The sequence below is a fragment of the Vicugna pacos genome, unplaced genomic scaffold, assembly GCF_048564905.1.
Source record: "Vicugna pacos unplaced genomic scaffold, VicPac4 scaffold_19, whole genome shotgun sequence".
Classification (NCBI taxonomy): Eukaryota; Metazoa; Chordata; class Mammalia; order Artiodactyla; family Camelidae; genus Vicugna; species Vicugna pacos.
In genome coordinates, this window is record NW_027328740.1 from 48,051,706 (window position 1) to 48,074,002 (window position 22,297).

Genomic DNA, 22,297 nt, shown 5'->3' on the forward strand with positions numbered 1-22,297 from the left:
GGCTGAAATTCCAAGAAATGAAACCAACCCCAATGTGCACTTTGCTGTCAGTCTCTTTTGCTCTTAGTACACTTTGGCAGAGCTACTTGCCTTTGTTATAGGCTTCTTACAATTCTTCTCTACGTAGCCTAGGATATGGCATTCCTTCATCCTGTTGGAAGACATACAAGTCTACATCACGGACTAGGAATCCATTTGATTCCAAATCGGCATTAGGGTTAGGTCACGATATGTTCTTATGAATCAAAATTTACGAATATGAATGCACGTCTCCGAATACAAGTGTGCTGAGTACATGCAAGCCGCGATAATGGGTCGATGCATGCTGAATGATCCTTGACATCACCTTAAGTATTTTCTTTTGAATAATCATGGTTCCCTTGGTAAATATCAGCCAACCGTACCATTTTGGTGTTTGCTTGTTGGTTTGATTCTTTGTTGGTCTGCTTCTCGCTTGTATTGCAAACACGACAGGCCATGCATCTCTCCTTAAGCTTGAAACAGAGAGTCAAATAAGCTGATTCACTTAAGAGAGTGCTTCCAATCACCTATGATTTCCTGCTTCCCTCTCCCATCTTTAGGGTTTTGATGTCCTTCTTGCCTTCTTCTTGTTTCTTCTTTGCCACTCCTGCTCTTCTTGCATTTCCAATAATGGTTTCTTCTTTCCATTCCATCTTGCTGCTTTTCTATTCAGGGTAGATTTCTCAACCATTCTTGTAGGATAATTTTTGAACTGCTGAATTCTTTTAGATTTGCCGTTTTGTGGAATTTTCTAGCTCTGTCGTTATTAGGACTGGCGGTCATGTGGCATAGGCTCCCCTAGGTGGCAGCATTTGGCCATTCAGTATATGTTCTGTGTCCTGGCACTCCTCCCTCTCCTGCAATGTTGCTGCCGAGATATCAGCTGAATCCCCTCTTGAGGTTCCCTTGTGACTATGTTGTTTCCTCCAGGTGCATTTTAAATCACTGTGATATTCGTGAGCTTTGTTGATTTGAATCATACAGCTGCTGGTAGGTCTATTGGGATTCCACCTCATTTGGATGCTGTGTTATTCCTGAATTCGCATACATGATTCTTTCTTGCCTTTCAGGAAGTTTCAGTCTGATTTTTCTACAGATAAATTTTCAGACATTTTTTGTTTCCTTATCTCTTGCTTTTCCATCTGGGACCCTTATGAATTCTAGTCTTTCATGCCCTGTCTTAACCCAGGGTTCAACAGCAATGTTTACATTGCTTTGCACTTGCTTTCCTATGCCTGCTTCTGACCGAGGTTTTTCTGATCCCATGTCTTCACAGTCATTCACGTGTCCCTCTGCATTATCTAGTCTGCTTACGACTAAATTTTAGCCCTGATATTATCACATCCATTGAGTTTCCTGATATTTTTTGGCTCGTCTTTAGACTTTCTCTTCCCCTTTTCCGGTATTCTGCCTTATGTGATTCTGAGACACTGTTGTTTTTCAGTGATTTCCTGACCTCCATTTTCAACACATGGTCTGGATAGCGTTTTGCAGTCTAGTTGTTTGAAAGCTTATCTTTTGGGCCTTCAATATCTTTGGAACTGAAAATGGTACTTCCTGTTTCTTTTACTGTACTTCTTCACCTCTACTGCTCAGGTAATATCAGGTATGTAATGTGGACTTCTAGGGCTTTGTTAAGTGAAAATTTTAGACTTTTGGCTCTACGCAATTCCATGGGATTTCTGTGCGGACAATTTCTCCTAGACATTGATGCCATATCGTGTTCCTGTGTGTGTTGTCTGGTATATCTCCAATTGCTGTTGTTGCATTAGTTTTGATGAAAAACCAATACTATTTCGATTTGCATAACTTCACTTTGATAATGCTTATCTCACAATTCTGAAAGTGCGCAGGACACTTCCTCTTGTGGAAATGAAGCTTTTAAAGGTTCTCAGCTCTGCATTCTGCTCTATGTCATTTTGGAGTGTTTCCAAAACAGCAAACTGAGAGTGCGCTTGTGCTTTGTAGTTCCACGGGAATGTCCCAATGAAAGCAGTTCTTCTCAGAGCTTCTCTGTCTACAGAAACACCAGTGGAAGCATATCTATGGATGTCACATATCAGGGCCTGCTGGAATGATCCCGCAGACCTACCTTGGTTTCCTCGGTGCCGTACCGTGCTGGTGCCATCCAAAATGTAGCATCCGCTTTAGGGAGATAATGCTGTAGGTAATGCTTCCACATCTAACGCTGTGGACTTGGACCACTCTTCCTTGTCCTCTCATCCTTGTGGCACGGGTGCACGAAGGCAACCACACAGCTGTTGCGCATCCTGTGCCTCAAACCAAACCATAATCCCAGCCCAGGTTATGAATGTAGCAGATCCTAAGACTTTTCATTCTGATTTCAAAACCAAGGCCCCCTGGATCCCTCAGACCAGATGAACGATATCTCTGATTCAGCCCCACACGTGCTCTATTGGCAAAATGCCCAATTGGTCCCTGGTCCTGCAGATGCACTGGGTGTGGCCATGGGACATATTGGTAATCTCAACCACGTGACCAGTTTTGATGCTTTATCATTGGTACACATTTTGGTTTGCTCTCTTGATTCGACCCACCACATCCCACAATGCACTCCAGATCCCTGAGACTCAGCGTGTGCCATCATTCGTAGCCCTATCCCTCACAGAACATTGCCTCTGCTACCTCAAATGTGGCAGCTGGGATCTTGGACTCCGTATCAACTGTGGGGATATTTTGCGCTGGTTTCTTTGAGTTCTGTCAGCCAAGCATCTGCTGTGCACTCTTGTAAATCTCAGCACATCACCTTCTATCCCATGTCTCCTGTCCGCTTGAGAGTGTGCGTCCAAGTTAAACAGAGTTTCACCCTTGTTGCTCCATCACCAGGGGTCAGACCCTCACTGGATTCCATTTCCTGCTTTGCCTTCTCCTGCTTCCAGGTGTCCTGAGGCCTCATCCTGTCTTTGGAAGTAACAGACCTCTCTTCGGCAAGTGTCCTGTGCCAAGGGCTGGGTGAGTGGATGTTTCCATTGCTCTGTTCATGGGAGCGAGTGAGTGCAGGTTGCACTTCTTCTCTGCCAACTGGGCATCGATGAATCAACACTATCCAGATACATTTCACAGAAATGTGATATTTGCTTAGCTCTTTGTTTCTATACAGCCGTGGTGGGAGGGATGGTCCGAATACACCTGTTTTGACATTGTGTTGATATCTCATTTGCAGTCTTTAAGAAGTTTAAAAGAATTCATTTACATGTTTTGGGAGTTATACGGAAATGAAGTTATTTTTTGAAACACACTCAATCGACCTAGAAGCCAGACTTGTCAATTTTGGTAACATTTTGTCAGCTCGACGGAAAACCTAGACAGATAGAATGCAAATTGGCAGTCCAAACTGTTAAAGGGTTCATGTCGGCTCTTTACGGTTGAAGCCTCCGAAACCAACAGGAACCATGAAATAACTATTGGAAACTTGAAATAACCCCCAAACTTGGATACACTTGTGCATTGGTGCCCTTTACTCCCAATGACACCTACTGGCCAATATTGGCATTTCAAGGGGTAACATCCCTCTCTAGGAAAATACAAGAGGAAAGAAACCAAATATATACATGTAGGTTTGAATCCAAAAGCACCTAGAGGCATTCTAGCTAGGAGAACCCTGCTGCAATTATGCTAGTCTATGGAGAACCAGGTGTTCTTCTATCAGTGATGAGAACGCTTAATCATCCGATCATGTTGGGTAAAGCCATTTAACGCAACCAAGTCTGCACCCGCATGATATAGTGCCCACGGGGGCTTGACTCAAGTGAAAGACGATCCACATAAGCTGTGTCTTTTATATCATTGGCGACTTTTACAGTACAGTTCTCTTTCTGACTTGTACTATTTACCTGTACTGTCTTGAAAAATTGAGGCCTAATACAGATTCAAGTTCAGCCAGATTCCCCTCTCTTACCACACTCCCTTCACCCCAGGGAAGACATAAACACAACATTTGCTGAATCTAGCGGAAGGCCAACGTTTCTAGGTGTGAGCTAAGTATTCAATTCCTATCTATTTCAGCCAAGTTTATTGGACCTTTAAGGAGTTCACTGTTGTTCACAGAGTGTGAAGCTGGAGGAACTCTGATTCTAGGAGGGGCTTGTTTTACTCGTAATGGCTTCATTGCAGCTCAGCTACTGATCCTTCAAAATGGATGCCTGTGTGGAGGGGAGGGAAGGCAAGTGCTTGCTAGCTAGGCCCAAACCTGGGAAAAGGCTTACCTGGGCTTGGTGAATTCTGGTCTGAATGGCTTGGGAAGGCCCCTTGGGAAGTGTGGATTCCCATGACCTCTTCCAAGAACAGGAGCGTTTTGATCATCTCTGCCATCTCTTCTCTTGCAGACGTCAGGGACCTTGGACCCGTTCTTGGAGAAGAGAATTGAGGAACTTCCTCAAGTCCACGTTGGCACTCCGTATGTTTCTGCCAGTATCAGCGAGGTTCAATATGTCTCATGAATGTCTTTTGAGCCTGGTATCCTCTACAGCTGTCTCCACGCCAGTATTCTCCATTGTAGCAGAACATCTCTCATCCATGTGTTCGCATCTCTCCTCAATCCGTTCAGCCAGCTTTTCGGCCAGCTTCTCTTCGTGTCTCCCCTAAAGTTGACTTCACCAGGACTGGGCAAGTCTGAAAGTACCTCGGAGCCTCACCAGTAAGCTGATGACAGGCAGATCTTCCACTGTCTGCCCTTTCAGGTTCTGGAAACTGACCTGTGACCTCAGGTCTTTGGGCAGCAGCAGTATCTCGAACTTACACAGCTTCCCGGACCAAACACCTAAGCCAAGCTCCACAGAGGGCGGCAGCCCCTCCATCACACTGATCCACCCACAGAACTCTGCCCGGTTACCTAGGATCCAACAGCCACAACAAGCCTCGCGGTACACACCAACATTCCACCTGGAATCCAACCGCTAACTGCCATCCCCAATGGCTGCTGCATCTTGTCAGTGTTGGGGGAGGGGCTGCATCCGACGAGAAGTTCCTAAGGTAAATGTGATTCTACCCACTAGCGTCCCATGGGCCTTTCTTCTTCCCTCTTTCCTTTTGTTCAGATCTCTATGCACAGTACCAATGGAGGGAAGTGTGTCCCTTTTCAGTTGATGGTTTCACACGTCTTTAAACTTTCTAACAGTTCACAGTACACAGAGACCCACTAAAGGAGACTTATGTTCCTATAATATCCGTACACCCGGAATACATATGCGTCGCCTGATTTCTGCTGAAACACCCGCACTCTCAGGACATGGATCCATTGGTTTCATGGGGGCTGAAATTCCAAGAAATGAAACCAACCCCAATGTGCACTTTGCTGTCAGTCTCTTTTGCTCTTAGTACACTTTGGCAGAGCTACTTGCCTTTGTTATAGGCTTCTTACAATTCTTCTCTACGTAGCCTAGAATATGGCATTCCTTCATCCTGTTGGAAGACATACAAGTCTACATCACGGACTAGGAATCCATTTGATTCCAAATCGGCATTAGGGTTAGGTCACGATATGTTCTTATGAATCAAAATTTACGAATATGAATGCACGCCTCCAAATACAAGTGTGCTGAGTACATGCAAGCCGCGATAATGGGTCGATGCATGCTGAATGATCCTTGACATCACCTTGAGTATTTTCTTTTGAATAATCATGGTTCCCTTGGTAAATATCAGCCAACCGTACCATTTTGGTGTTTGTTTGTTGGTTTGATTCTTTGTTGGTCTGCTTCTCGCTTGTATTGCAAACACGACAGGCCATGCATCTCTCCTTAAGCTTGAAACAGAGAGTCAAATAAGCTGATTCACTTAACAGAGTGCTTCCAATCACCGACGATTTCCTGCTTCCCTCTCCCATCTTTAGGCTTTTGATGTCCTCCTTGCCTTCTTCTTGTTTCTTCTTTGCCACTCCTGCTCTTCTTGCATTTCCAATAATGGTTTCTTCTTTCCATTTCATCTTGCTGCTTTTCTATTCAGGGTTGATTTCTCAACCATTCTTGTAGGATAAGTTTTGAACTGCTGAATTCTTTTAAGATTTGCCGGTTTGTGGAATTTTCTAGCTCTGCCGTTATTAGGACTGGCGGTCATGTGGCATAGGCTCCCCTAGGTGGCAGCATTTGGCCATTCAGGATATGGTCTGTGTCCTGGCACTCCTCCCTCTCCTGCAATGTTGCTGCCGAGATATCAGCTGAATCCCCTCTTGAGGTTCCCTTGTGACTATGTTGTTTCCTCCAGGTGCATTTTAAATCACTGTGATATTCGTGAGCTTTGTTGATTTGAATCATACAGCTGCTGGTAGGTCTATTGAGATTCCACCTCCTTTGGATGCTGTGTAATTCCTGAATTCGCATACATGATTCTTTCTTGGTTTTCAGGAAGTTTCAATCTGATTTTTCTACAGATAAATTTTCAGACATTTTTTGTTTCCTTATCTCTTGCTTTTCCATCTGGGACCCTTATGAATTCTAGTCTTTCATGCCCTGTCTTAACCCAGGGTTCAACAGCAATGTTTACATTGCTTTGCACTTGCTTTCCTATGTCTGCTTCTGACCGAGGTTTTTCTGATCCCATGTCTTCACAGTCATTCACGCGTCCCTCTGCATTATCTAGTCTGCTTACGACTAAATTTTAGCCCTGATATTATCACATCCATTGAGTTTCCTGATATTTTTTGGCTCGTCTTTAGACTTTCTCTTCCCTTTTTCCGGTATTCTGCCTTATGTGATTCTGAGACACTGTTGTTTTACAGTGATTTCCTGACCTCCATTTTCAAAACAAGGTCTGGATAGCGTTTTGCAGTCTAGTTGTTTGAAAGCTTATCTTTTGGGCCTTCAATATCTTTGGAACTGAAAATGGTACTTCCTGTTTCTTTTACTGTACTTCTTCACCTCTACTGCTCAGGTAATATCAGGTATGTAATGTGGACTTCTAGGGCTTTGTTAAGTGAAAATTTTAGACTTTTGGCTCTACGCAATTCCATGGGATTTCTGTGCGGACAATTTCTCCTAGACATTGATGCCATATCGTGTTCCTGTGTGTGTTGTCTGGTATATCTCCAATTGCTGTTGTTGCATTAGTTTTGATGAAAAACCAATACTATTTCGATTTGCATAACTTCATTTTGATAATGCTTATCTCACAATTCTGAAAGTGCGCAGGACACTTCCTCTTGTGGAAATGAAGCTTCTAAATGTTCTCAGCTCTGCATTCTGCTCTATGTCATTTTGGAGTGTTTCCAAAACAGCAAACTGAGAGTGCGCTTGTGCTTTGTAGTTCCACGGGAATGTCCCAATGAAAGCAGTTCTTCTCAGAGCTTCTCTGTCTACAGAAACACCAGTGGAAGCATATCTATGGATGTCACATATCAGGGCCTGCTGGAATGATCCCGCAGGCCTACCTTGGTGTCCTCGGTGCCGTACCGTGCTGGTGCCATCCAAAATGTAGCATCCGCTTTAGGGAGATAAGGCTGTAGGTAATGCTTCCTCTTCTAACGCTGTGGACTTGGACCACTCTTCCTTGTCCTCTCATCCTTGTGGCACGGGTGCACGAAGGCAACCACACAGCTGTTGCGCATCCTGTGCCTCAAACCAAACCATAATCCCAGCCCAGGTTATGAATGTAGCAGATCCTAAGACTTTTCATTCTGATTTCAAAACCAAGGCCCCCTGGATCCCTCAGACCAGATGAACGATATCTCTGATTCAGCCCCACACGTGCTCTATTGGCAAAATGCCCAATTGGTCCCTGGTCCTGCAGATGCACTGGGTGTGGCCATGGGACATATTGGTAATCTCAACCACGTGACCAGTTTTGATGCTTTATCATTGGTACACATTTTGGTTTGCTCTCTTGATTCGACCCACCACATCCCACAATGCACTCCAGATCCCTGAGACTCAGCGTGTGCCATCATTCGTAGCCCTATCCCTCACAGAACGTTGCCTCTGCTACCTCAAATGTGGCAGCTGGGATCTTGGACTCCGAATCAACTGTGGGGATATTTTGCGCTGGTTTCTTTGAGTTCTGTCAGCCAAGCATCTGCTGTGCACTCTTGTAAATCTCAGCACATCACCTTCTATCCCATGTCTCCTGTCCGCTTGAGAGTGTGCGTCCAAGTTAAACAGAGTTTCACCCTTGTTGCTCCATCACCAGGGGTCAGACCCTCACTGGATTCCATTTCCTGCTTTGCCTTCTCCTGCTTCCAGGTGTCCTGAGGCCTCATCCTGTCTTTGGAAGTAACAGACCTCTCTTCGGCAAGTGTCCTGTGCCAAGGGCTGGGTGAGTGGATGTTTCCATTGCTCTGTTCATGGGAGCGAGTGAGTGCAGGTTGCACTTCTTCTCTGCCAACTGGGCATCGATGAATCAACACTATCCAGATACATTTCACAGAAATGTGATATTTGCTTAGCTCTTTGTTTCTATACAGCCGTGGTGGGAGGGATGGTCCGAATACACCTGTTTTGACATTGTGTTGATATCTCATTTGCAGTCTTTAAGAAGTTTAAAAGAATTCATTTACATGTTTTGGGAGTTATACGGAAATGAAGTTATTTTTTGAAACACACTCAATCGACCTAGAAGCCAGACTTGTCAATTTTGGTAACATTTTGTCAGCTCGACGGAAAACCTAGACAGATAGAATGCAAATTGGCAGTCCAAACTGTTAAAGGGTTCATGTCGGCTCTTTACGGTTGAAGCCTCCGAAACCAACAGGAACCATGAAATAACTATTGGAAACTTGAAATAACCCCCAAACTTGGATACACTTGTGCATTGGTGCCCTTTACTCCCAATGACACCTACTGGCCAATATTGGCATTTCAAGGGGTAACATCCCTCTCTAGGAAAATACAAGAGGAAAGAAACCAAATATATACATGTAGGTTTGAATCCAAAAGCACCTAGAGGCATTCTAGCTAGGAGAACCCTGCTGCAATTATGCTAGTCTATGGAGAACCAGGTGTTCTTCTATCAGTGATGAGAACGCTTAATCATCCGATCATGTTGGGTAAAGCCATTTAACGCAACCAAGTCTGCACCCGCATGATATAGTGCCCACGGGGGCTTGACTCAAGTGAAAGACGATCCACATAAGCTGTGTCTTTTATATCATTGGCGACTTTTACAGTACAGTTCTCTTTCTGACTTGTACTATTTACCTGTACTGTCTTGAAAAATTGAGGCCTAATACAGATTCAAGTTCAGCCAGATTCCCCTCTCTTACCACACTCCCTTCACCCCAGGGAAGACATAAACACAACATTTGCTGAATCTAGCGGAAGGCCAACGTTTCTAGGTGTGAGCTAAGTATTCAATTCCTATCTATTTCAGCCAAGTTTATTGGACCTTTAAGGAGTTCACTGTTGTTCACAGAGTGTGAAGCTGGAGGAACTCTGATTCTAGGAGGGGCTTGTTTTACTCGTAATGGCTTCATTGCAGCTCAGCTACTGATCCTTCAAAATGGATGCCTGTGTGGAGGGGAGGGAAGGCAAGTGCTTGCTAGCTAGGCCCAAACCTGGGAAAAGGCTTACCTGGGCTTGGTGAATTCTGGTCTGAATGGCTTGGGAAGGCCCCTTGGGAAGTGTGGATTCCCATGACCTCTTCCAAGAACAGGAGCGTTTTGATCATCTCTGCCATCTCTTCTCTTGCAGACGTCAGGGACCTTGGACCCGTTCTTGGAGAAGAGAATTGAGGAACTTCCTCAAGTCCACGTTGGCACTCCGTATGTTTCTGCCAGTATCAGCGAGGTTCAATATGTCTCATGAATGTCTTTTGAGCCTGGTATCCTCTACAGCTGTCTCCACGCCAGTATTCTCCATTGTAGCAGAACATCTCTCATCCATGTGTTCGCATCTCTCCTCAATCCGTTCAGCCAGCTTTTCGGCCAGCTTCTCTTCGTGTCTCCCCTAAAGTTGACTTCACCAGGACTGGGCAAGTCTGAAAGTACCTCGGAGCCTCACCAGTAAGCTGATGACAGGCAGATCTTCCACTGTCTGCCCTTTCAGGTTCTGGAAACTGACCTGTGACCTCAGGTCTTTGGGCAGCAGCAGTATCTCGAACTTACACAGCTTCCCGGACCAAACACCTAAGCCAAGCTCCACAGAGGGCGGCAGCCCCTCCATCACACTGATCCACCCACAGAACTCTGCCCGGTTACCTAGGATCCAACAGCCACAACAAGCCTCGCGGTACACACCAATATTCCACCTGGAATCCAACCGCTAACTGCCATCCCCAATGGCTGCTGCATCTTGTCAGTGTTGGGGGAGGGGCTGCATCCGACGAGAAGTTCCTAAGGTAAATGTGATTCTACCCACTAGCGTCCCATGGGCCTTTCTTCTCCCCTCTTTCCTTTTGTTCAGATCTCTATGCACAGTACCAATGGAAGGAAGTGTGTCCCTTTTCAGTTGATGGTTTCACACGTCTTTAAACTTTCTAACAGTTCACAGTACACAGAGACCCACTAAAGGAGACTTATGTTCCTATAATATCCGTACACCCGGAACACATATGCGTCGCCTGATTTCTGCTGAAACACCCGCACTCTCAGGACATGGATCCATTGGTTTCATGGGGGCTGAAATTCCAAGAAATGAAACCAACCCCAATGTGCACTTTGCTGTCAGTCTCTTTTGCTCTTAGTACACTTTGGCAGAGCTACTTGCCTTTGTTATAGGCTTCTTACAATTCTTCTCTACGTAGCCTAGAATATGGCATTCCTTCATACTGTTGGAAGACATACAAGTCTACATCACGGACTAGGAATCCATTTGATTCCAAATCGGCATTAGGGTTAGGTCACGATATGTTCTTATGAATCAAAATTTACGAATATGAATGCACGCCTCCGAATACAAGTGTGCTGAGTACATGCAAGCCGCGATAATGTGTCGATGCATGCTGAATGATCCTTGACATCACCTTAAGTATTTTCTTTTGAATAATCATGGTTCCCTTGGTAAATATCAGCCAACCGTACCATTTTGGTGTTTGCTTGTTGGTTTGATTCTTTGTTGGTCTGCTTCTCGCTTGTATTGCAAACACGACAGGCCATGCATCTCTCCTTAAGCTTGAAACAGAGAGTCAAATAAGCTGATTCACCTAAGAGAATGCTTCCAATCACCTATGATTTCCTGCTTCCCTCTCCCATCTTTAGGGTTTTGATGTCCTCCTTGCCTTCTTCTTGTTTCTTCTTTGCCACTCCTGCTCTTCTTGCATTTCCAATAATGGTTTCTTCTTTCCATTTCATCTTGCTGCTTTTCTATTCAGGGTAGATTTCTCAACCATTCTTGTAGGATAAGTTTTGAACTGCTGAATTCTTTTAAGATTTGCCGGTTTGTGGAATTTTCTAGCTCTGCCGTTATTAGGACTGGCGGTCATGTGGCATAGGCTCCCCTAGGTGGCAGCATTTGGCCATTCAGGATATGGTCTGTGTCCTGGCACTCCTCCCTCTCCTGCAATGTTGCTGCCGAGATATCAGCTGAATCCCCTCTTGAGGTTCCCTTGTGACTATGTTGTTTCCTCCAGGTGCATTTTAAATCACTGTGATATTCGTGAGCTTTGTTGATTTGAATCATACAGCTGCTGGTAGGTCTATTGGGATTCCACCTCCTTTGGATGCTGTGTAATTCCTGAATTCGCATACATGATTCTTTCTTGGCTTTCAGGAAGTTTCAGTCTGATTTTTCTACAGATAAATTTTCAGACATTTTTTGTTTCCTTATCTCTTGCTTTTCCATCTGGGACCCTTATGAATTCTAGTCTTTCATGCCCTGTCTTAACCCAGGGTTCAACAGCAATGTTTACATTGCTTTGCACTTGCTTTCCTATGTCTGCTTCTGACCGAGGTTTTTCTGATCCCATGTCTTCACAGTCATTCACGCATCCCTCTGCATTATCTAGTCTGCTTACGACTAAATTTTAACCCTGATATTATCACATCCATTGAGTTTCCTGATATTTTTTGGCTCGTCTTTAGACTTTCTCTTCCCCTTTTCCGGTATTCTGCCTTATGTGATTCTGAGACACTGTTGTTTTTCAGTGATTTCCTGACCTCCATTTTCAACACATGGTCTGGATAGCGTTTTGCAGTCTAGTTGTTTGAAAGCTTATCTTTTGGGCCTTCAATATCTTTGGAACTGAAAATGGTACTTCCTGTTTCTTTTACTGTACTTCTTCACCTCTACTGCTCAGGTAATATCAGGTATGTAATGTGGACTTCTAGGGCTTTGTTAAGTGAAAATTTTAGACTTTTGGCTCTACGCAATTCCATGGGATTTCTGTGCGGACAATTTCTCCTAGACATTGATGCCATATCGTGTTCCTGTGTGTGTAGTCTGGTATATCTCCAATTGCTGTTGTTGCATTAGTTTTGATGAAAAACCAATACTATTTCGATTTGCATAACTTCATTTTGATAATGCTTATCTCACAATTCTGAAAGTGCGCAGGACACTTCCTCTTGTGGAAATGAAGCTTTTAAAGGTTCTCAGCTCTGCATTCTGCTCTATGTCATTTTGGAGTTTTTCCAAAACAGCAAACTGAGAGTGCGCTTGTGCTTTGTAGTTCCACGGGAATGTGCCAATGAAAGCAGTTCTTCTCAGAGCTTCTCTGTCTACAGAAACACCAGTGGAAGCATATCTATGGATGTCACATATCAGGGCCTGCTGGAATGATCCCGCAGACCTACCTTGGTTTCCTCGGTGCCGTACCGTGCTGGTGCCATCCAAAATGTAGCATCCGCTTTAGGGAGATAATGCTGTAGGTAATGCTTCCTCTTCTAACGCTGTGGACTTGGACCACTCTTCCTTGTCCTCTCATCCTTGTGGCACGGGTGCACGAAGGCAACCACACAGCTGTTGCGCATCCTGTGCCTCAAACCAAACCATAATCCCAGCCCAGGTTATGAATGTAGCAGATCCTAAGGCTTTTCATTCTGATTTCAAAACCAAGGCCCCCTGGATCCCCAGACCAGATGAACGATATCTCTGAATCAGCCCCACACGTGCTCTATTGGCAAAATGCCCAATTGGTCCCTGGTCCTGCAGATGCACTGGGTGTGGCCATGGGACATATTGGTAATCTCAACCACGTGACCAGTTTTGATGCTTTATCATTGGTACACATTTTGGTTTGCTCTCTTGATTCGACCCACCACATCCCACAATGCACTCCAGATCCCTGAGACTCAGCGTGTGCCATCATTCGTAGCCCTATCCCTCACAGAACGTTGCCTCTGCTACCTCAAATGTGGCAGCTGGGATCTTGGACTCCGAATCAACTGTGGGGATATTTTGCGCTGGTTTCTTTGAGTTCTGTCAGCCAAGCATCTGCTGTGCACTCTTGTAAATCTCAGCACATCACCTTCTATCCCATGTCTCCTGTCCGCTTGAGAGTGTGCGTCCAAGTTAAACAGAGTTTCACCCTTGTTGCTCCATCACCAGGGGTCAGACCCTCACTGGATTCCATTTCCTGCTTTGCCTTCTCCTGCTTCCAGGTGTCCTGAGGCCTCATCCTGTCTTTGGAAGTAACAGACCTCTCTTCGGCAAGTGTCCTGTGCCAAGGGCTGGGTGAGTGGATGTTTCCATTGCTCTGTTCATGGGAGCGAGTGAGTGCAGGTTGCACTTCTTCTCTGCCAACTGGGCATCGATGAATCAACACTATCCAGATACATTTCACAGAAATGTGATATTTGCTTAGCTCTTTGTTTCTATACAGCCGTGGTGGGAGGGATGGTCCGAATACACCTGTTTTGACATTGTGTTGATATCTCATTTGCAGTCTTTAAGAAGTTTAAAAGAATTCATTTACATGTTTTGGGAGTTATACGGAAATGAAGTTATTTTTTGAAACACACTCAATCGACCTAGAAGCCAGACTTGTCAATTTTGGTAACATTTTGTCAGCTCGACGGAAAACCTAGACAGATAGAATGCAAATTGGCAGTCCAAACTGTTAAAGGGTTCATGTCGGCTCTTTACGGTTGAAGCCTCCGAAACCAACAGGAACCATGAAATAACTATTGGAAACTTGAAATAACCCCCAAACTTGGATACACTTGTGCATTGGTGCCCTTTACTCCCAATGACACCTACTGGCCAATATTGGCATTTCAAGGGGTAACATCCCTCTCTAGGAAAATACAAGAGGAAAGAAACCAAATATATACATGTAGGTTTGAATCCAAAAGCACCTAGAGGCATTCTAGCTAGGAGAACCCTGCTGCAATTATGCTAGTCTATGGAGAACCAGGTGTTCTTCTATCAGTGATGAGAACGCTTAATCATCCGATCATGTTGGGTAAAGCCATTTAACGCAACCAAGTCTGCACCCGCATGATATAGTGCCCACGGGGGCTTGACTCAAGTGAAAGACGATCCACATAAGCTGTGTCTTTTATATCATTGGCGACTTTTACAGTACAGTTCTCTTTCTGACTTGTACTATTTACCTGTACTGTCTTGAAAAATTGAGGCCTAATACAGATTCAAGTTCAGCCAGATTCCCCTCTCTTACCACACTCCCTTCACCCCAGGGAAGACATAAACACAACATTTGCTGAATCTAGCGGAAGGCCAACGTTTCTAGGTGTGAGCTAAGTATTCAATTCCTATCTATTTCAGCCAAGTTTATTGGACCTTTAAGGAGTTCACTGTTGTTCACAGAGTGTGAAGCTGGAGGAACTCTGATTCTAGGAGGGGCTTGTTTTACTCGTAATGGCTTCATTGCAGCTCAGCTACTGATCCTTCAAAATGGATGCCTGTGTGGAGGGGAGGGAAGGCAAGTGCTTGCTAGCTAGGCCCAAACCTGGGAAATGGCTTACCTGGGCTTGGTGAATTCTGGTCTGAATGGCTTGGGAAGGCCCCTTGGGAAGTGTGGATTCCCATGACCTCTTCCAAGAACAGGAGCGTTTTGATCATCTCTGCCATCTCTTCTCTTGCAGACGTCAGGGACCTTGGACCCGTTCTTGGAGAAGAGAATTGAGGAACTTCCTCAAGTCCACGTTGGCACTCCGTATGTTTCTGCCAGTATCAGCGAGGTTCAATATGTCTCATGAATGTCTTTTGAGCCTGGTATCCTCTACAGCTGTCTCCACGCCAGTATTCTCCATTGTAGCAGAACATCTCTCATCCATGTGTTCGCATCTCTCCTCAATCCGTTCAGCCAGCTTTTCGGCCAGCTTCTCTTCGTGTCTCCCCTAAAGTTGACTTCACCAGGACTGGGCAAGTCTGAAAGTACCTCGGAGCCTCACCAGTAAGCTGATGACAGGCAGATCTTCCACTGTCTGCCCTTTCAGGTTCTGGAAACTGACCTGTGACCTCAGGTCTTTGGGCAGCAGCAGTATCTCGAACTTACACAGCTTCCCGGACCAAACACCTAAGCCAAGCTCCACAGAGGGCGGCAGCCCCTCCATCACACTGATCCACCCACAGAACTCTGCCCGGTTACCTAGGATCCAACAGCCACAACAAGCCTCGCGGTACACACCAATATTCCACCTGGAATCCAACCGCTAACTGCCATCCCCAATGGCTGCTGCATCTTGTCAGTGTTGGGGGAGGGGCTGCATCCGACGAGAAGTTCCTAAGGTAAATGTGATTCTACCCACTAGCGTCCCATGGGCCTTTCTTCTCCCCTCTTTCCTTTTGTTCAGATCTCTATGCACAGTACCAATGGAAGGAAGTGTGTCCCTTTTCAGTTGATGGTTTCACACGTCTTTAAACTTTCTAACAGTTCACAGTACACAGAGACCCACTAAAGGAGACTTATGTTCCTATAATATCCGTACACCCGGAACACATATGCGTCGCCTGATTTCTGCTGAAACACCCGCACTCTCAGGACATGGATCCATTGGTTTCATGGGGGCTGAAATTCCAAGAAATGAAACCAACCCCAATGTGCACTTTGCTGTCAGTCTCTTTTGCTCTTAGTACACTTTGGCAGAGCTACTTGCCTTTGTTATAGGCTTCTTACAATTCTTCTCTACGTAGCCTAGAATATGGCATTCCTTCATACTGTTGGAAGACATACAAGTCTACATCACGGACTAGGAATCCATTTGATTCCAAATCGGCATTAGGGTTAGGTCACGATATGTTCTTATGAATCAAAATTTACGAATATGAATGCACGCCTCCGAATACAAGTGTGCTGAGTACATGCAAGCCGCGATAATGTGTCGATGCATGCTGAATGATCCTTGACATCACCTTAAGTATTTTCTTTTGAATAATCATGGTTCCCTTGGTAAATATCAGCCAACCGTACCATTTTGGTGTTTGCTTGTTGGTTTGATTCTTTGTTGGTCTGCTTCTCGCTTGTATTGCAAACACGACAGGCCATGCATCTCTCCTTAAGCTTGAAACAGAGAGTCAAATAAGCTGATTCACCTAAGAGAATGCTTCCAATCACCTATGATTTCCTGCTTCCCTCTCCCATCTTTAGGGTTTTGATGTCCTCCTTGCCTTCTTCTTGTTTCTTCTTTGCCACTCCTGCTCTTCTTGCATTTCCAATAATGGTTTCTTCTTTCCATTTCATCTTGCTGCTTTTCTATTCAGGGTAGATTTCTCAACCATTCTTGTAGGATAAGTTTTGAACTGCTGAATTCTTTTAAGATTTGCCGGTTTGTGGAATTTTCTAGCTCTGCCGTTATTAGGACTGGCGGTCATGTGGCATAGGCTCCCCTAGGTGGCAGCATTTGGCCATTCAGGATATGGTCTGTGTCCTGGCACTCCTCCCTCTCCTGCAATGTTGCTGCCGAGATATCAGCTGAATCCCCTCTTGAGGTTCCCTTGTGACTATGTTGTTTCCTCCAGGTGCATTTTAAATCACTGTGATATTCCTGAGCTTTGCTGATTTGAATCATACAGCTGCTGGTAGGTCTATTGGGATTCCACCTCCTTTGGATGCTGTGTAATTCCTGAATTCGCATACATGATTCTTTCTTGGCTTTCAGGAAGTTTCAGTCTGATTTTTCTACAGATAAATTTTCAGACATTTTTTGTTTCCTTATCTCTTGCTTTTCCATCTGGGACCCTTATGAATTCTAGTCTTTCATGCCCTGTCTTAACCCAGGGTTCAACAGCAATGTTTACATTGCTTTGCACTTGCTTTCCTATGTCTGCTTCTGACCGAGGTTTTTCTGATCCCATGCCTTCCCAGCCATTCACGCATCCCTCTGCATTATCTAGTCTGCTTACGACTAAATTTTAGCCCTGATATTATCACATCCATTGAGTTTTCTGATATTTTTTGGCTCGTCTTTAGACTTTCTCTTCCCCTTTTCCGGTATTCTGCCTTATGTGATTCTGAGACACTGTTGTTTTTCAGTGATTTCCTGACCTCCGTTTTCAACACATGGTCTGGATAGCGTTTTGCAGTCTAGTTGTTTGAAAGCTTATCTTTTGGGCCTTCAATATCTTTGGAACTGAAAATGGTACTTCCTGTTTCTTTTACTGTACTTCTTCACCTCTACTGCTCAGGTAATATCAGGTATGTAATGTGGACTTCTAGGGCTTTGTTAAGTGAAAATTTTAGACTTTTGGCTCTACGCAATTCCATGGGATTTCTGTGCGGACAATTTCTCCTAGACATTGATGCCATATCGTGTTCCTGTGTGTGTAGTCTGGTATATCTCCAATTGCTGTTGTTGCATTAGTTTTGATGAAAAACCAATACTATTTCGATTTGCATAACTTCATTTTGATAATGCTTATCTCACAATTCTGAAAGTGCGCAGGACACTTCCTCTTGTGGAAATGAAGCTTTTAAAGGTTCTCAGCTCTGCATTCTGCTCTATGTCATTTTGGAGTTTTTCCAAAACAGCAAACTGAGAGTGCGCTTGTGCTTTGTAGTTCCACGGGAATGTGCCAATGAAAGCAGTTCTTCTCAGAGCTTCTCTGTCTACAGAAACACCAGTGGAAGCATATCTATGGATGTCACATATCAGGGCCTGCTGGAATGATCCCGCAGACCTACCTTGGTTTCCTCGGTGCCGTACCGTGCTGGTGCCATCCAAAATGTAGCATCCGCTTTAGGGAGATAATGCTGTAGGTAATGCTTCCTCTTCTAACGCTGTGGACTTGGACCACTCTTCCTTGTCCTCTCATCCTTGTGGCACGGGTGCACGAAGGCAACCACACAGCTGTTGCGCATCCTGTGCCTCAAACCAAACCATAATCCCAGCCCAGGTTATGAATGTAGCAGATCCTAAGGCTTTTCATTCTGATTTCAAAACCAAGGCCCCCTGGATCCCCAGACCAGATGAACGATATCTCTGAATCAGCCCCACACGTGCTCTATTGGCAAAATGCCCAATTGGTCCCTGGTCCTGCAGATGCACTGGGTGTGGCCATGGGACATATTGGTAATCTCAACCACGTGACCAGTTTTGATGCTTTATCATTGGTACACATTTTGATTTGCTCTCTTGATTCGACCCACCACATCCCACAATGCACTCCAGATCCCTGAGACTCTGCGTGTGCCAACATTCGTAGCCCTATCCCTCACAGAACGTTGCCTCTGCTACCTCAAATGTGGCAGCTGGGATCTTGGACTCCGAATCAACTGTGGGGATATTTTGCGCTGGTTTCTTTGAGTTCTGTCAGCCAAGCATCTGCTGTGCACTCTTGTAAATCTCAGCACATCACCTTCTATCCCATGTCTCCTGTCCGCTTGAGAGTGTGCGTCCAAGTTAAACAGAGTTTCACCCTTGTTGCTCCATCACCAGGGGTCAGACCCTCACTGGATTCCATTTCCTGCTTTGCCTTCTCCTGCTTCCAGGTGTCCTGAGGCCTCATCCTGTCTTTGGAAGTAACTGACCTCTCTTCGGCATGTGTCCTGTGCCAAGGGCTTGGTGAGTGGATGTTTCCATTGCTCTGTTCATGGGAGCGAGTGAGTGCAGGTTGCACTTCTTCTCTGCCAACTGGGCATCGATGAATCAACACTATCCAGATACATTTCACAGAAATGTGATATTTGCTTAGCTCTTTGTTTCTATACAGCCGTGGTGGGAGGGATGGTCCGAATACACCTGTTTTGACATAGTGTTGATATCTCATTTGCAGTCTTTAAGAAGTTTAAAAGAATTCATTTACATGTTTTGGGAGTTATACGAAAATGAAGTTATTTTTGAAACACACTCAATCGACCTAGAAGCCAGACTTGTCAATTTTGGTAACATTTTGTCAGCTCGACGGAAAACCTAGACAGATAGAATGCAAATTGGCAGTCCAAACTGTTAAAGGGTTCATGTCGGCTCTTTACGGTTGAAGCCTCCGAAACCAACAGGAACCATGAAATAACTATTGGAAACTTGAAATAACCCCCAAACTTGGATACACTTGTGCATTGGTGCCCTTTACTCCCAATGACACCTACTGACCAATATTGGCATTTCAAGGGGTAACATCCCTCTCTAGGAAAATACAAGAGGAAAGAAACCAAATATATACATGTAGGTTTGAATCCAAAAGCACCTAGAGGCATTCTAGCTAGGAGAACCCTGCTGCAATTATGCTAGTCTATGGAGAACCAGGTGTTCTTCTATCAGTGATGAGAACGCTTAATCATCCGATCATGTTGGGTAAAGCCATTTAACGCAACCAAGTCTGCACCCGCATGATATAGTGCCCACGGGGGCTTGACTCAAGTGAAAGACGATCCACATAAGCTGTGTCTTTTATATCATTGGCGACTTTTACAGTACAGTTCTCTTTCTGACTTGTACTATTTACCTATACTGTCTTGAAAAATTGAGGCCTAATACAGATTCAAGTTCAGTCAGATTCCCCTCTCTTACCACACTCCCTTCACCCCAGGGAAGACATAAACACAACATTTGCTGAATCTAGCGGAAGGCCATCGTTTCTTGGTGTGAGCTAAGTATTCAATTCCTATCTATTTCAGCCAAGTTTATTGGACCTTTAAGGAGTTCACTGTTGTTCACAGAGTGTGAAGCTGGAGGAACTCTGATTCTAGGAGGGGCTTGTTTTACTCGTAATGGCTTCATTGCAGCTCAGCTACTGATCCTTCAAAATGGATGCCTGTGTGGAGGGGAGGGAAGGCAAGTGCTTGCTAGCTAGGCCCAAACCTGGGAAAAGGCTTACCTGGGCTTGGTGAATTCTGGTCTGAATGGCTTGGGAAGGCCCCTTGGGAAGTGTGGATTCCCATGACCTCTTCCAAGAACAGGAGCGTTTTGATCATCTCTGCCATCTCTTCTCTTGCAGACGTCAGGGACCTTGGACCCGTTCTTGGAGAAGAGAATTGAGGAACTTCCTCAAGTCCACGTTGGCACTCCGTATGTTTCTGCCAGTATCAGCGAGGTTCAATATGTCTCATGAATGTCTTTTGAGCCTGGTATCCTCTACAGCTGTCTCCACGCCAGTATTCTCCATTGTAGCAGAACATCTCTCATCCATGTGTTCGCATCTCTCCTCAATCCGTTCAGCCAGCTTTTCGGCCAGCTTCTCTTCGTGTCTCCCCTAAAGTTGACTTCACCAGGACTGGGCAAGTCTGAAAGTACCTCGGAGCCTCACCAGTAAGCTGATGACAGGCAGATCTTCCACTGTCTGCCCTTTCAGGTTCTGGAAACTGACCTGTGACCTCAGGTCTTTGGGCTGCAGCAGTATCTCGAACTTACACAGCTTCCCGGACCAAACACCTAAGCCAAGCTCCACAGAGGGCGGCAGCCCCTCCATCACACTGATCCACCCACAGAACTCTGCCCGGTTACCTAGGATCCAACAGCCACAACAAGCCTCGCGGTACACACCAACATTCCACCTGGAATCCAACCGCTAACTGCCATCCCCAATGGCTGCTGCATCTTGTCAGTGTTGGGGGAGGGGCTGCATCCGACGAGAAGTTCCTAAGTTAAATGTGATTCTACCCACTAGCGTCCCATGGGACTTTCTTCTTCCCTCTTTCCTTTTGTTCAGATCTCTATGCACAGTACCAATGGAGGGAAGTGTGTCCCTTTTCAGTTGAAGGTTTCGCACGTCTTTAAACTTTCTAAGAGTTCACAGTACACAGAGACCCAGTAAAGGAGACTTATGTTCATATAATATCCGTACAACCGGAATACATATGCGTCGCATGATTTCTGCTGAAAAACCCACACTCTCAGGACACGGATCTATTGGTTTCATGGGGGCTGAATTTCCAAGAAATGAAACCAACCCCAATGTGCACTTTACTGTCTGTCTCTTTTGCTCTTATTACACTTTGGCAGAGCTACTTACCTTTGTTATAGGCTTCTTACAATTCTTCTCTACGTAGCGTAGAATATGGCATTCCTTCATCCTGTTGGAAGACATACAAGACTACATCACGGACTAGGAATCCATTGGATTCCAAATCGGCATTTGGGTGAGGTCACGATATGCTCTTATGAATCTATATTTATGAATATGAATGCACGCCTCTGATTTCCGAATACAAGTGTGCTGAGTACATGCAAGCCGCAATACTGGGTCGATGCGTGGTGAATGATCCTTGACATCACCTTGAGTATTTTCTTTTGAATAATCATGTTTCCCATGGTATATGTCAGCCAACCGTACCATTTTGGTGCATGTTTGTTGGTTTGATTCTTTGTTGGTCTGCTTCTCGCTTGTTTTGCAAACACGTCAGGACATGCATCTCTCCTTTCGCTTCAAACAGAGAGTCAAATAAGCTGATTCAATTAAGAGAGTGCTTCCAATCACATATGATTTCCTGCTTCCATCTCCAATATTTAATGTATTGATGTCCTCCTTGCCTACTTCTTGTTTCTTCTTTGCCACTCATGCTCTTCTTTATTTCCAATAATGGTTTTCTTCTTTCCATTTCATCTTGCTGCTTTTCTATTCCGGGGAGTATTCTCAACCTTCCTTTTAGAAGAAGTTTTGAACTGCTGAATTCTTTTATGATTTGCCGGTCTGTGGATTGCTCTAGATCTGCCGTTATGAGAAATTGTGGTCATGTGGCATAGGCTACCGTAGGTGGCATCCTTTGGCCATTCAGGATATGGTCTGTGTCCTGGCACTCCTCCCTGTCCTGCAATATTGCTGCCGAGTTATCAGCTGAAACCCCTCTGGAGGTTCCCTTGTGACTATGTTGTTTCCTCCAGGTGCATTTTAAATCACTGTGATATTCGTGAACTTTGTTGATTGGAATCATACAGCTGCTTGTAGGTCTATTGGGATTCCAACTCCTTTGGATGCTGTGTAATTCCTGAATTCGCATAGATGATTTTTTCTTGGCTTTCAACAAGTTTCAGTCTGATATTTCTACAGATAAATTT